The following is a 16,493-nucleotide window of genomic DNA, read 5'->3' as shown; positions in this document are numbered from 1 at the left end:
GGTTAGTTAGGTTTAAGTAGTTCTAAGTTCTAGGGGACTGATGACCATAGCTGTTAAGTCCCATAGTGCTCAGAGCCATTTTGTAATTTTTTAATAGTAGACAAACTTATGGTCAATTGCTTGATAGGTATGGACACATTTAGAATCTACAAAGCCCAAATAGACATAGGTAATGGTAAATGCCATTTCTTTGTGAAGGACCAAATATTTTCTACCAGCCTGATTACCACGCCGAAGAGGTATGACAAACCCAGAACCCCATGTAACTGTACAGTATTCATATCCCGCCGTGTATTTTGTGAACAAATGTGATAATGAACACGAGACCGACACTGAAGTTAACCATGAATTAGTAGAACAAAAACTGAACGAATCAAATATTCTAGATGCTACACAACGACAAGAGCTTTCTGACTTACTTTTTAAATATGCACGTGTTTTTAATAAGAATCCAGGAGTAATCAAACATTATGAACATAAACTTAATGTCTGTCCTCACGAAACATTTTGTGTTATGTCTTACCGTATACCGTGGGCAAACCGTGAAGCAGTTAAGCAGGAAATCACTAGAATGTGCGAATGGGGAATCATACAGCCATCATTTTCTCCATATTGAAGCCCAATACTGCCAGTTAGCAAACCTGATGGATCAGGACGACTAATTTTAGATGCTAGAGACATAAACAAAATCCTAGCACCAGTATGAACGGAACCAGATAATTTAGATGAACAATTGCTAATATTTCACAACACCAAATATTTCAGCACCCTTGACCTTCAAAAATCTTACTGGCAAATAAAGTTACATGAGGAGAGTAGAAAATACACAGCATTTGTCTGCAATGGCGGGAGTTATGAATTTCAAGTTCTACCCTTTGGTTTAAACATTAGCGCAGGCGTATTTATATCAACCTTGGACAAGGTCTTAGGACATAGGAAAGGTTATTTCAGAGATTTACAAAGTACAGAGTAATAGCAAATCTAACGAAATCTAACTTTGGCAAAGAGCAAGTGAAATTTTTAGGACATATCGTATCAGAACAGGGTATATTACCAGACCCAAAGAAACTAGATGCCATACGTAATTGCCCACCCCGAAAAACAGAAAACAATTGAAAGCAAATCTAGGTCTAACTTCCTTTTTCCGAAAATGTATACCATAGCAGCTTATGAATAGCGATGCCCTACTTAACCTGTTGACAAAGAATAAGCCTTGGTTATGGGTTGGGAGATGCCAGGAGGGCTTTACCAAAATTAAAAATGCATTAATATCAGAAAACATTTTGAATCATCCTGACATGTCCAAAGACTTTTGTTTAAGCACGGACGCCTCGTCTCAAGGACTGGGGGCATGTTTGTTCCAGATACAAGAAGAAAAAGGAAAAACCGTACCCAAAGTCATCAGCTTTGCCAGCAGAACTTTATCAGAGGCAGAGAGATCATATTTCGTATTAGAACTGGAAAGTTTAGCAGTAATTTGGGCATTTAAGAAATTTGAGTATTTTCTCTGGGGTAAAAACACTAAAGTTTATTGTGATCACCAATCATTATCTTTTCTCTTAACATGTACAATGTTACACCGAAGACTAGCGAGATGGTGTTTGTACCTGCAGGAATTCAATTTTGAAATAATATACATAAAGGGCAGTTAGACTGTTATTGCAGATGCATTATCCAGATTACCGCAGGGACTAGACGAGTTCAGTGAACAGTCTGAACACGCTTCAGAAATCCGTACATTACTGATGCAAAGTAGTACACAAAAATCATACCACAAAAAATTTTGTAAACAAATGGGAATAATACAACAGCAAGACAACAGGTGGAAAAAGGTAATACAAAATCTTAACCGGAATGCAAACCACAAGGTAAGTAAATGGTATCAGTTATACAAAGGCATTTTCTTCCACCGGAAGCACGAAAGTTCTAACCATTGGTGTGTATTCCTTCCAAAGGAATATATCGACGAATTTATCAAACACACACACGAAGTATGGGGACACTACGGAGTAACGAAATGTACTGACAATATATCTAAACTTTGTTACTTTCCTCATTTACGACAACGTGCTTCACAAATATTGAAAAAGTGTGCTATTTGCCAAAGAACAAAACCATCCATTATGTCAAAGTTTACAGAACTACACCCCATACTAACCAAAGCTCCGCTGGAAATGGTTTCTCTGAATATCGCAAGGCCATATCCTAGAGCAAAACGTGGTGTCAAATACATAATAGCTCTTTATGATGTTTTCTCAAAATACATCAAACTTTATGCTATCGAAACCACTACAGCCAGTAGCATCGTAATGAGAATTGAAGAGGATTATTTACGAAGAGTAGGGAAACCCAAAGTCATATTAACAGACAATGCAGCCTATTTCGTAGGAAGAAAATGGAAACAATTCATGAGCACACAGGGCATTAAACACATCTTGGTAAGTTTTTCCCACCCAGAAACAAGTCCCGCGGAGAGGGTGTTTAAAGAATTCAATAGATTTATAAGGACTTACACTCATAATAAACATTCACGATGACTCCATTTATGCAAATAGTAAACAATCTCCCGCACTCATCCACAGGTTTCGCTCCTAATGAACTTATGTTTAACACCAAGCAATCTGACGAATGGGAATCACCCACACCAAAATTATATACTAAAGAGTTAACTTTACAGGATAAAATCAAACAAGCAGCAATTACACTAGAGAATAGAGCAGAACACAGAAAGAGAATATATAACAAAAGTTTAAAACGAGTTACATATTTTTTCGAAGGGCAACGAGTCCTCTTGAGAACACATCCCAAATCAACAAAGATCGGTAAGTTGAACAAAAAATGGCAATTACTATACTCAGGGCACTATATTATTGCAAAAATACCTTATCTGGAACTTATAGGTTAGTATATGAAAGAACAGGGAGAGGCAAGAGTCTCCACCCTCACAAAGACTTAAAAGCTTTTCACGAGTAGTGACACACTGTCACAGCAGTTTTCATGTCATAAAATATATTTAAAACAATGTCATAGTTTTATAAGTAAGAAATTTTATAATGTGTATTTTTAAATGAAATGTGTATAAACTCAAGCAATTTTCTTGTTTTGTAAGCAAAGACAAACACTTGTTAGGGAGGAAGTGAAAAAACACAGCTTCACACGAAGCGAAATGCAAACTGGAGCACCGTACGACTCAGCTGTGCGCGCTCAACAATGCATGTTTACGTCAGTACTAGGGAAGATATATTGACCTTGCGCAAGCGCAACAGGCTAACTTGCGGCGCCATCAAATAGAAACGCAAAGCTGCACAAGTATTAAGCCAAGTTTCATAATAAATAATAACACGTAACAACTATATTTACTATCAGGAAACGAAGGAATATAATATTATATTTATATGAACATGCGAAGTTCAATACTAAAATATATACATTGTAACTAAAATTAAAAGAAATCATTACAACGAAACATACAGGACGTGTTAGCAAACAAAAGGATAAGATACCGTAGGAGATGTCAAAGTAACCTTCTTTACAGGGTTAATGAATAAAAGGAATACAAATGCAATTACATAAACATATAAACAAATAAGAATGGAATATGGAAAACGTCTGCAAACGGATGTGATGACCCAGTATATGCGTGGCCTATGAGCTAAGAAACACAATTAGTTTTTAAGTTATAAGTTTTTTACATTGCAGCGACCAGTGCATCGACACGGCGCAGAAGAAGAGATTTACGACGGGTGTTATAGGTACCAAATGAAAAAACGGGCCGCACCGCAAAGAAATGATTTAGTTATTAGTATGTCTATGCGTATATTTTGGTCATCAAGCAAATGAAGAATAAGAATATACATCGTCGCAGTGCAACTACAAAGCATTTACCCATACCTACTGACTACAAAGTACACGGAGGCACGTGAGCTCAAATAAAACTAATCAACTCATATCGCGTCACATGCGAATATAATCGACATTTCCACGTAATCGTAAAGAGGTAAGCATGACATAATGCAAAAACTTTTGCGTTACGAACACGAAGCTACATGTAAACAATTATAAGCAACACAATGGTATATAGTGCATGAGTCGTTAATACGTTTCGGTTCCATGAAAAGGGAGTTCCCTGATAAGTGACTTAAGAAAGGTCGAATAGCATTTCCTTCGTAATCCATAAACCATTAGAATAGTATTCCTTATTCTCTCCCCAATGCAGGAGGCGGCGCCAAAGCGCAGATAAGCCAACAACGCGAAAAGTAAAATCTTGATGTAAATGTTTTTCTCTGTTTCTCCCTAGGAAAATATTAAACTCTCATAACTGATGCATGCATGACTGCAAAATAAAATGTGGATGCATTAAATGCACATGTACAATCCAAGCCAAAGCACGCTCCCGACTCCGTCTCCTCAAGCTCCTTTCCGGCCGTACGTGGGGTCTGGACCCCTCCACCATCCTCCACACCTATAAATCCCTCATCCGCCCTATTCTTTGTTACGCCCATCTGGCCTGGATCTCCGCCCCCCTACCTTTTATAAATCCCTACAAATGCTTGAACGCCATGCTCTCCGCCTCGCCTATCGCATCCGTCTCCCCTCCCCCACGCGTATCCTGTATGATCTCATCCCCTTCCCCCACCTCGTCCTTTTCCTTGAAAGGATACGGATCATGTGCACCTCCTGCAAACTCGATCCTCCCCATCCGCTCGTCTCACCCATCCTCTCCCACCCCCGCCCACTGCCGCGCCTGTATTCCCACGTCCCACCCGGTCTCCATCTCTCCACCCTCCTTACCCTCTCCCAAGGTGGCTTCCGCCAGCTCCCCCTCCCTGATGATGTCCTCCTCCCCTCCATCTACCCCTCCTATCAACTTTGATCCTCCCCCCCTCCCCACTTCCTGTGTCCTTTCCTTTAGGCACCCTCCCTCCCTTCTCTTTCCTTTTCCCCCGTCCCCTCCCTCCTCCCCTCTTCCCACGGGCTTCCTCTCCCCCTTCCTCCCTCCCCCTATCTCCCCTGCCCATGGCATCTCTGCTCTCCCCTCTCCCTCTCCCATTCCCCTTCCTTCTCCTCTTCTCTTGGCAGGTCCCTGGACTCGCACACGCTCAGTGAACATTCGCGCGCCGGAGATCATCACCATCAGTGTCTCGTGTGTGTGCCTTCGTTTGTGTGTAGTGTTTGTTCGCCGTCACGCCACCACCGTTCACGTGCCGTCGCCATCATCCATGTTATGTGCGCCGTGTCACCTAGTGTTAGTGATGTTTCTCGTCCAGCGTGAACGGCTCCATGGTTTTTTGTTTTTCAGTGTCTACATTTTTTGCCCACCGTTTTGACTGTATTCTCTGTGCCACCTTTATGTAAGACTTGTTGTCAAACTCAAGGCTGCAGAGCAGCGTACTATGCTGCTAACAGCCCGCCTTTGTATAAGGTGTTTAAAATCACAATAAAGAAAAAAAAATGCACATGTAGTAACACGATGTTAAGGAATGTAAATAAGTTACTTGTATTTATGTGCCCGCATCTCGTGGTCGTGCGGTAGCGTTCTCGCTTCCCACGCCCGGGTTCCCGCGTTCGATTCCCGGCGGGGTCAGGGATTTTCTCTGCCTCGTGATGGCTGGGTGTTGTGTGCTGTCCTTAGGTTAGTTAGGTTTAAGTAGTTCTAAGTTCTAGGGGACTTATGACCACAGCAGTTCAGTCCCATAGTGCTCAGAGCCATTTGAACCATTTTTTTGTATTTATGTACAAAGGAATTTTTTTAAGGTTAACTAACGATCTGTAATAACCAGCAACGATAATTGAAGAAGAGAAATTGTAATGTTTTAATATTTAAGAATTTTCTACGTTTGATACAAATAATGGGTGGAGTGTCAGCCTTAGATGTAAGCCATTGTAATACGCATCGTTATGTCAAAATGTTTATGTGAATTTTAAGTGTATATCGAGCCATATGTAAAAGATGAACTTGTAAACCTGATAGAAAGGGAAAAAACCGCAAGGACTAAAAACAATTCTCACACCTAAGTGAACGACGAAATAGATAGTGGTATCCAAACGCGTGTGCAATAGTGTAAGGAATCAATTATGGTAATGTCATGCAACGCGACGTCTGATATGTTAATCGGCAAACTACAATTGGGCAAGCATCACTCCTCTTGATGTCCGGCGGTGATGTGCAGTATTCACCTCACTGAAAATGTGGATACGACGGAGAAGATCCTTTCCGGGCCGTATGAAAGGTGAATTATTATCTGCCGCAGCATCAGTTCTTGAAGAGTAAACGCACTTGCATCGCACTCACGTTGGAAAACCACGCCACAACGACCTATTCGACAGATAGTACGGCACTCAGAGTGAAAATGACACTAAATGTGCGAGTGGAATCACGGGCGACCGTACCCAATAATATGAGGAACATTTAACGATTGTTGCGCAGTCAACAAACATATGTAGTCCGCATGCGCACAAAGACTGGCACTGTTGCCAAAAGGATTTGTAGTCGCTCTAGCAGCGCTCTCATGTAAATACTTAATGAATTATCATTCTGTATGTAAGTTATGTATTTCCTGTAAGATAATGTGTAAGACAAGCTGACATCTCCAACCCCAAAAATACGCCGACAAATAAAGGTCGTTGTACCCCTTTCGGCACAAATTTAAGCTATACAATTACATGCAAAACACTGTGCTCTTCCATTGCATGTCACCGGACAGTGTGGGGCAATTGTATTGGTACGTAGGAAAAGCCAAGGATAACCACTGTAAGCGCCCACAAAAGATGTATTTTGCTACGCCGGAAGGCGAGAACAAATGATAATGACCTCATTCAATTTATTGTCACCTTATGACTTGAGTTCTCGTGGAGAGAGGACGTGTTTAGATATGAGATGCGTGTAGTAGCTTTCACGGTATCAGAATAATAATTTTTCTCAGTGCAAAAATATGTGGCTCTTTTTTTCTTCCGCATAACACGAAAAGGTCATGTCACCTCCCGCTGTCTGCAAATGGTGAAGAGGTCCGATAAATGAAAATTACATAACCGACACGATCACGAAGCATACGTTTTTGCGGCGTCGGAAGAAGAAGCACCTAACATGGAGTGTGTGGATCTCTACCACAAGGAAGTAAGTTCAGCTTAATACGGACGAAAAAAAAAATGGTTCAAATGGCTCTGAGCACTATGGCACTTAACTTCTGAGGTCATCAGTCCCCTAGAACTTAGAACTACTTACACCTAACCAACCTAAGGACATTACACACATCCATGCCCGAGGCAGGATTCGAACCTGCGACCGTAGCGGTCGCGCGGTTACAGACTGTAGCGCCTAGAACCGCTCGACCACTCCGGCCGGCACGGACGCAAAGGAGAGAAATTCTAAAACTAAGATTTGGGCATTAATTGAAAATAATTGATTTTTATTGATCTCTTTATTTCGGTACCCTTTCTTATTATTATTGTTGTAAATAAATGTATATACATAAATATAAAAATTTGCACACTGGACAGCTATAGATATTTCAATAAGTGCTCTAAACGTCGCTGGGAAGTCTCAGTGTTAGTCCAGATGTTTGTTGTTAAATTTGCTGCGATGGTCCTGTGAGAGTTTCAGTTATTGTAAGGGATCTCTCTATCGTTTATAATCAGATACTTTAGGTTATTATATTGAGGCTAGTACTTCTCATCAAATGTCGGAAGAAAAAATTCGAGCAGGGTAGTATTTCTCCACAGGAATGTACCAGAACACCGCCTCCATGATGAGGAATATTTCACGCTTAGCTTGGTCCACTACTTATGGAAAGCCATTGTGCTTCGTAGAATGTTCATAGTTTTGAAATAAAGATTTTATTTCATGTTTCTGCGCTGCTAACTAATTTCGCCATCTTGGGCGTTTTCAGTCTACCTATGTCACAGTGAAACACTGTAGTGATGTAGCTTCCACACGTTAATGTGAAGGAAGCTCCATAGTATTTTTTTTTTCTTTTATTGATTCGATTCCCCCCGAAGGGGACGGGCTGGCAGCAGCTTAGTACGCTGCTCTTCAGCCTACAGAATTTTTAAAACATAAGAAGATAAGAAACAATAAAAGCAGGCGATAAAACGGCGACTTAAATTGTAAAACGACGGGAAACTGTGGAAAGTTAAAATATAAAACAAAGGGGTTGGCTATGCGAATAAAATACACAGGAAGCAGACAGGTAAAATAGCAGACATACAGTTAAAAAACACGGCGACAGTCTGGTTTCTGTTCGTGGGCGAAGCTCCATCTACTGGTATCCTTAATAAAGAGTACTAATGAACGTGGTCGTAACGGGCATAACATTCACAGATATGAATTCTGAATGTAAAATGATAAAATGGAACCCTTACGTGGGTCTTTGTTGCTGTGCCCGCGTAAACTACATTAAAATCCGTTAGTTCATACTTCAAATAAAACTGCACATGAAGTGGTCAACGTCTAAAAATCTAATTACATCTGTGAAAGTTGGGCCCGTTACCACCAGGTTCAAAAGTAACGTTTCTTAGCGTTACCGTTATATGGAGCTTCCTCCACACTAATGCGTGGAAGATAAGATACGTGGCTACAATGTGAAACGTGAGTTTCTCTCGGCTTGTTCTATGTTAGAATGACTTAGGGGAATTCAGCTGGGTAACGTCCTCGACAACCGCCGATATTTTGACAGAAGCACACCTTGTTTTCTTGAAGGCAAAACTGCTGCAAGTAAGCGCTGTGCTAGGGTATTTAAAGTCTTCCAGTTATTGGGGCAGTCACTTCACCTTCACCCCACTCACCACCCTCGTTTAACTCTCCCCTCCCATGGTACAACAACCCTACCGTATCCTGTACCACAACATTCGCTCCCTGCCCACCCACAAACTCCTCTTCCTCCACACCCTCCATCAGCACCGCGTGGATGCCTTCGTCCTAAATGAAACCTTCCTTCAACCCCGTATCTCCATCACCACGGCTCCTTACACCCTTCACCGCACCGATAACCCGTACCCTCTGGCGCGTGGCGGAGCTGCTATAGGCCACCTCAAGCACCTCCCTGTCCGTCCCCAACCTCTCCTTAACAATCCTGCCGAGCATCTCACCCTCAGCCTCTTCTTCCCCACCCTTACCATCACCTGTGCCACCATTTATGTCCGCCCTCGCACCCCCATACCGTACGATTTCCTGGCCCACATTGACCGCACCTTCTCCACCTACGTGATTGCCGCCGACCTCAATATCCACAGCCGTGAACCTGCCACCCTCCAGCGGTGGCATCAGTTTCTCACCACCCTCCAGGGAGACCTGGTTCCCCTGCCTCAGCACACCCGACCCGAATCCAACACCACTCCCAATGTGGTCCTTGCCTCTCCCAACCTCCTTGGGCGCATCACCGCAGATGTCCTTGACCTCATTGGCAGTGACCATGCTCCTGTTCTCCTCACTATCTCCAATGGTCGCCACCCCCGCAACGCTCCTCGCCCTGACGTCCCTCCTAAACTTGTCCATGATTACTCCCGTGCCAACTGGGATGCCTACCGGGACTCCATTCACACCCAGGTTGCCGGCCACGACCTTACTCTCCAATCTCTTGATGACATCTCTCGCACTGCTGCCTTCCTGCACCAGACCTTGTCTGACGCCATCGCCACCCATATCCCCACCAAAGCCATGCGTCCTCACCGCCCCGCCCTGCCTCCACAGGCCGTCCTCCTGCTTCGAGAGTCCCGCCGCCTCTACCGCTCTTTTCTCCGCACTCGTGACCGGGATACTCTTACCCGCCACCGGCGATTACAACGACACATCCGCAACCTGCTTACAGCGAGGAAACGCCGTGCCTGGCGCCAGACATGTACACAACTCAACACCACGCTCCCCATAAGCTCTTCCAAGAATTGGTCTGCTTTCAACCGCCTTACTGGGATCCGCCCCACCCCCCAGTACCCTCTCCTCCTTAATGACCATCCCTTTCCTGACAACCTCAGTAAGGCCAACCACTTTGCTTCTCACCTCTCTGATGTTTTTTCCATTCCAGATGATCCCCACTTTGATTATTCCCTCTTCCCTGACGTCATGGACCGTACGAATACCTCTGTTCCTCCCCTTGCTCCTAGCTTCCAGTACTTGGGCCACACACCACCATCTGAACTTAACACTCCCATCACTACACAGGACATCAGCCTCACACTCCGCACTAAACGCAACACTGCTCCCGGCCACGACTGCATTACCTACCGCCACCTCAAACACTGCCCTCCCTCCTTCCTTTCAATCCTTGCCACCCTCTACAATGTCATCCTTGCCACTGGCTTCTATCCCGACCTGTGGAAAACCTCCCGTATCCTGATGTTCTCCAAACCCAAAAAGCCTCCAACTAATGCCTCTTCCTATCGTCCTATCTGTCTCACATCGGTGTTCAGCAAGCTCTTGGAATCCATCCTTTCCCGGCGCATTCATCACCACCTCCACCAAAACCACCTCCTCCCCAACACCCAATGTGGTTTTCGACTTTCCTTCTCTGCTGATGACCAACTCCTTCACCTCACTCATCTCCTCTCCCTCCAGCTTAACTCCTGTCGCTCCGCCATTTTTGTCTCCCTTGACCTCGAAAAGGCCTACGACCGTGTCTGGCATCCCGGTCTCCTGTTTAAACTCCAAACCTATGCCCTTCCTATCAACTACATCCGTCTGATGGCCTCCTTCCTTTCCCACCGCCCCTCCTATGTTACCATTCATAATGCCAATTCCCACACCTATTACCCCTCTGCGGGTGTGCCCCAGGGCTCTGTCCTCTCCCCTCTCCTCTACCTCCTGTACATGGCAGATATGCCCCAACCCCCCCCCCCCCCCTCCAGTACACCTCTTGCAATATTCTGATGACACCGCATTCCTCGCCCTCGCTCCTACTCTCCAACGGTCCCAACGCCTTCTCCAGAATCACCTTGACCTTTTTGCTGCGTGGGGTAACCAGTGGCTCCTGAAAATCAATCCTTCCAAGACCCAGGCAATCATCGTAGGTCATACCACTCGCTCCTTCCGGCTCCTCGATTTCTCCCTTACTGTCTGCGCCCGTCCTGTCCGCCTCACCCCCACCCTCACCTACCTTGGCCTCACCATTGACCGTCACCTCACCTGGGTCCCTCATCTCCGCTCCATCCAATCCAAAGTCCACAACCGCCTCCGACTCCTCAAACTCCTCTCTGGCTGGACATGGGGGTTGCATCCCTCAACTATCCTCCACACCTACAAATCCTTAATCCGTCCCATCCTCTGTTATGCCAGTCCTGCCTGGATTTCTGTCCCCCCCAAATTCTATAAGTCCCTCCAGATCCTAGAGCGTCATGCACTCTGCCTCGCCTTCTGTATACGCCTCCCGTCCCCCACGCGGATCCTCTATGATCTCATTCCTTTCCCCCATCTGCTCCTATTCCTCGAACATATGCGCATCCTCTACACCTCCCGCCGCCTTGAACCCCCTCACCCCCTGGTTGTTCCTCTCCTCTCCCATCCCCGCCCCCTGCCATGTCTTTGCTGTTGTGTCTCCCCTGCCCTCCATCTCTACACCCTACATCTCCTTTCCCAAGGTGACTTCCATCAACTCCCCCTCCCAGATGATGCCCTCTCTCCCTCCATTTATCCCTCCTATCAACTCTGATCCTCACTCCCCCTCGTTTCCTCTGTCCTTTTCCCGGGCTCCCTCTCCCCCTCCTTCCATTCTCTTTCTTCCCCACCTCCCCTCTCTTTGCCCCCTTCTCTCCCCTGAGTCCTTTTACGTTTCCCTCCTCTGCCTCCTCTCATTCCCACTCGCGTCTGCCCTTCTCCCCCTTTATTTCGTCCTCTCCCTCCTTCGTTCCCCCCCCGCTTTTTCGTTTTTTTTCCCTTCCTCCCTCCTTGTTCTTCCCCCTCCTCCGGGTCCCCCCACCTCCTATCTGCCTTCGGCTCGGGAGTGTCATCCTTGTGCCGCCATTTTCGTGCAGTGTTCTACTACAGTGAGTGTTCTGCAGTGCGTGTTTTACAGTGAGTGTTCTGTGTTGTGTTTTTTGGGAAGTGTTGCGAACGGCCATCATACTGTCGCTGCGTGTGCCTTTTATCTCTTGCAAACAGAAACCAGACTGTCGCCGTGTTTTTTCATTGTGTGTGTACTATGTTATTTGTCTGATTCCTGTGTCTTTTATTAACGTCGCCAACCCCTTTTACTTTCTGTTTTAACTTTCCGCATTTTTCCGCCATTTTACACTTGACGTCACCATTTCATCGCCTGTTTTTCTTGTTTTCTTCCGTTTTTAAAATTAAAGTCTGTAGGCTGTAGAGCAGCGTACTAAGCTGCTGCCAGCCTGCCCCCTTCGGGGGGAATTGAAAATCAATAAAGGAAAAAAAAATTGGGGCAGTGTTATTAAGAAAACGGATGAAATTAGATTAGGATGTAACCCAATAAATAGGGATGGAGATTTCTGTTGTAATTCTGCTTGGGGTCCTGCTATCTCCGTTGTCAAAAAACTGAGGTATAGAATTAATGCTACCTCATCCGTTGGTTATTAATTTTCGCTGTAGATAGCGTCTGACGTCGGTCGTCTTTGGTTGTGTGATTTTACTTGCTACAGATTCGCCTTGAAGACGACAGACAGCGCCCCTGTCGAAATACCCGCGGTTGTCGACAATACCACCCGCTGTAGTTTTTCACTTTGAGAAAGGTAGTTTGAAAATGCCATGGGGTAGAAATTCGCTACTAACACAAAAGCATGAAATAAGTGTTTATTTTAAAAACAGAAATAAAAACAGCCCTATAAAAGACAATGACTTACCTCAAGAAACTTTTTACAGTGGCTGTGGACCTATACAGGGTGGTGCATTGATAGTGGCCGGGCCTAATATCTCACGAAATAAGCATCAAATGAGAAAACTACAAGGAACGAAACTCGTTAAGTTGAAGGGGGAAACCAGATGGCGCTATGGTTGGCCCGCTAGATGGCGCTGCCATAGGTCAAACGGATATCAACTGCGTATTTTTAAATAGGAACTCCAATTTTTTATTACATATTCGTGTAGTACGTAAAGAAATATGAATGTTTTAGTTGGACCACTTTTTTCGCTTTGTGATAGATGGCGCTGTAATAGTCACAAACGTATAAGTACGTGGTTATCACGTAACATTCCGCCAGTGCGGACGGTATTTGCTTCGTGATACATTACCCCTGTTGAAATGGACAGTTTACCACTTGTGGAAAAGGTCAATATAGCGTTGATGTATTGTGATCAAAATGCCCAACGGGCGTGTGCTATGTATGCTGCTCGGTATCCTGGACGACATCATCCAAGTGTCCGGACCGTTCGCCGGATAGTTACGTAATTTTACGGAAACAGGAAGTGTTCAGCCACATGTGAAACGTCAACCACGACCTGCAACAAATGATGATGCCCAAGTAGGTGTTTTAGCTGCTGTCGTGGCTAATACGCTACATCAGTAGCAGACAAAACGCAAGAGAATCGGGAATCTCAAAAACGTCGGTGTTGAGAATGCTACATCAACATCGATTGCACCTGTACCATATTTCTATGCACCAGGAATTGCATGGCGACGACTTTGAACGTCGTGTACAGCTCTGCCACTTGGGCGCAAGAGAAATTACGGGACGATGACAGATTTTTTGCACGCGTTCTATTTAGCGACGAAGCGTCATTCACCAACAGCGGTAACGTCAACCAGCATAATATGCACTATTGGGTAACGGAAAATCCACGATGGCTGCGGCAAGTGGAACATCAGCGACCTTGGCGGGTTAATGTATGGTGCGGCATTATGGGTTTCGTTCTTTGTAGTTTTTTCGTTTGACGCTTATTTCGTGAGATATTTGGCCCGGTCACGATCAGTAGACCCCCCTGTACATGCAAAAGACTATGTCCACTACATTTGTATGGTTAGGTCGCTGAGATAAGAGCAGACATACTCAGTTGTAGAGTAACAAACAGTAAGTGCAGAAGTCCTCACAGGATCTGGCCGTGCTCCCCAAGCTGTTACCATCTGTTTGCGCACGGCAGGTGTTCCAGACCGATCCTAATGGCTTAATAAATAAGGCAATGAATTGGCGATCTCGAGGAGCGGGATTTTTAACTGTGTTAGGTCCTCGAGAATTAGCTTTGAGTGCATTTCCAGAATAGCTTAAGAGAAATACGAGGATTGTACCCCTGAAAAAGAGCACGGTGTATTCGTTCCCGCCCCTGGCCAATGCGAGCTTGTGCTCTGTCTGTATTGAGGTCGTCGTCGACGAGACATTAGACTGTATCTTCCTACCTTCTTTCCTTAGTTATTTAGAGACTGTTCCCTAAAAGACAATATATGGCCCAATAGAACCTCTTTGTGTTTTGAAATCGTGCAGTTTTCCACTGTTGTCCCTTGTCAAAAAAAAAAAAAAAAAGAAAAGAAAAGAAAAATATGTTCAAATGTGTGTGAAATCTTATGGGACTTAACTGCTAAGGTCATCAGTCCCTAAGCTTACACACTATTTAACCTAAATTATCCTAAGGATCAACTCACACACCCATGCCCGAGGGAGGACTCGAACCTCCGCCGGGACCAGCCGCACAGTCCATGACTGCAGCGCCCTAGACCGCTCGGCTAATCCCGCGCGGCTGTTCCTTATCAGGAAGTTTTAAGCTTCTCCATAGTTATCTGTCCTGGGACATACATGTTTGGGTTTTCTCGCTGATGATTTCAGACCTCTTTCTACCATACACTTTCACTAGATGCCAAAATGATAGTGAAAGATAATGATTCCATGTTATATCGAAGATCTTTAAAAATTGTTTCACTTTCAGTAGAGAGTAGTCGGCAAGAATCCAGTGCTCCCTTAAATTTCCCAGTACCTAAACTCCAAATTATTGCTAAAATCAGCATTTTTCATTGATTATTATATATAACATTTGACATCAACTGGAGTACGGTCATAGTAGGAGGGGCGTTTAATAAGTAATACAACACTTCATTTTCTGAAAGCAGGTCGGTTGTGTATTTAAGATTGCAATACACCATATTATTCTCCATTTTTTGGCTACGAAATGCTACTTTTCATCATAATCTTCGTCCAACGCGGCAGCCATACACCACCTTACTGGGAGGGCCTGAAGGCCCGCAAGGTAGCACTCTACCGGTCGACGCCGGAGCCCACGTCTTGCTGCATCAGTTACCGCCCCATCACCTACTTGCTGCTTCCAGCGGAGTGCATACTTCATTGGGCCAAACAGATGCAAGTCGGAAGGTGCGAGATCCGGGCTGTAGAGTGGATGAGGAAGAACAGTCCAATGAAGTTTTGTGAGCTCCTCTCGGGTGCCGAGACTTGTGTGAGGCCTTGGGTTGTCATGCAAAAGGAGAAGTTCGTTTGCATTTTTGTGGCGACGAACACACAGTCGTTTCCTCAGTTTCCTGAGGGTAGCACTGAATACTTCACAACTCATCGTTGCACCATCAAGGAGGACATCAATCAGAGTAACCCCTTCGGGGGCTCATAAAACCGCCGTCACGACTTTACCGGCTTAGCGTGCGGCTTTCAACTTTTTCTTCGGAGGAGAGGTGGTGTGTCGCCTTCCAATGGATTGTCGTTTTGTTTCCGGTTCGCCTGAAGATGTTCGTCAAAAAATTGCCACGCCCTGGTTCGTAAAGCGCAAACAATTGCACACAGACATCCGTTCCTTGTTCATTATGGTCTTCCGTTAGGCTGCGAAGAACCCAGCGGGCACGTAGCTTTGAGTGTGTCAGCACTACTAACAGAAACGTCCAGCTCTGCAGCGAGCTGTTTGACTGTGATCCGTCGACCACTCGAATGAGAGTGTTCGCACGTTCCAACATTGCAGGAGTCACAGCGGTGTGCGGCCGGCCAGCATGCGGGAGATCGGACACGATTGCGCCACCTTGTTGCTATGATGACAGACATCTCCGTTACAGACGTCATGTTGAAGACTATGTAACTAACCTGTTTCTACGGGCTATTACGTTATTATTGGGAATGAAAATCCTTATTGATTGTGAAATTAACGTGAAAAGATTAGGGTCGCCACCGATTCTAACCATACAACTAATCAAAGGTTTGGCCGAATCGGAAAATAAATTAAACTCATAAAAATGCATACATTGTGATGTCGCTCATAGGGGATGCAATGTAATTAGTAGTATTGCCCGTGCACTGTTTGCGAGAATCAAACATTTAAAATAAAATAGAAAATGAATGAACACTGTGCAGAAGATCAGCTCCCAGCAACACACCTGAAAATAAGACTTAATCTAAATCATTTGTTTCAAAATAAAAGGGGAAACTAATCACTGGACCTGTGCGTAAGGAAACGCGTTGGATGTGCTAACGGGAAAGCTACGAGGTAAGTGGCTTAGGTGCAAAAACGTAACCTCGGAATACAAGAGAAAATTGTGGATAAAATTATTTATTTCTAAGATATGGATGGGCGGCATGTACACAATTCCTGATAACATTAATGCCTAAAACATTAAAGAAAAGCATCGATACAT

This window comes from Schistocerca nitens, chromosome 5, assembly GCF_023898315.1.
Source record: "Schistocerca nitens isolate TAMUIC-IGC-003100 chromosome 5, iqSchNite1.1, whole genome shotgun sequence".
In the NCBI taxonomy this organism is placed as follows: Eukaryota; Metazoa; Arthropoda; class Insecta; order Orthoptera; family Acrididae; genus Schistocerca; species Schistocerca nitens.
This window is presented reverse-complemented; position numbering follows the sequence as displayed.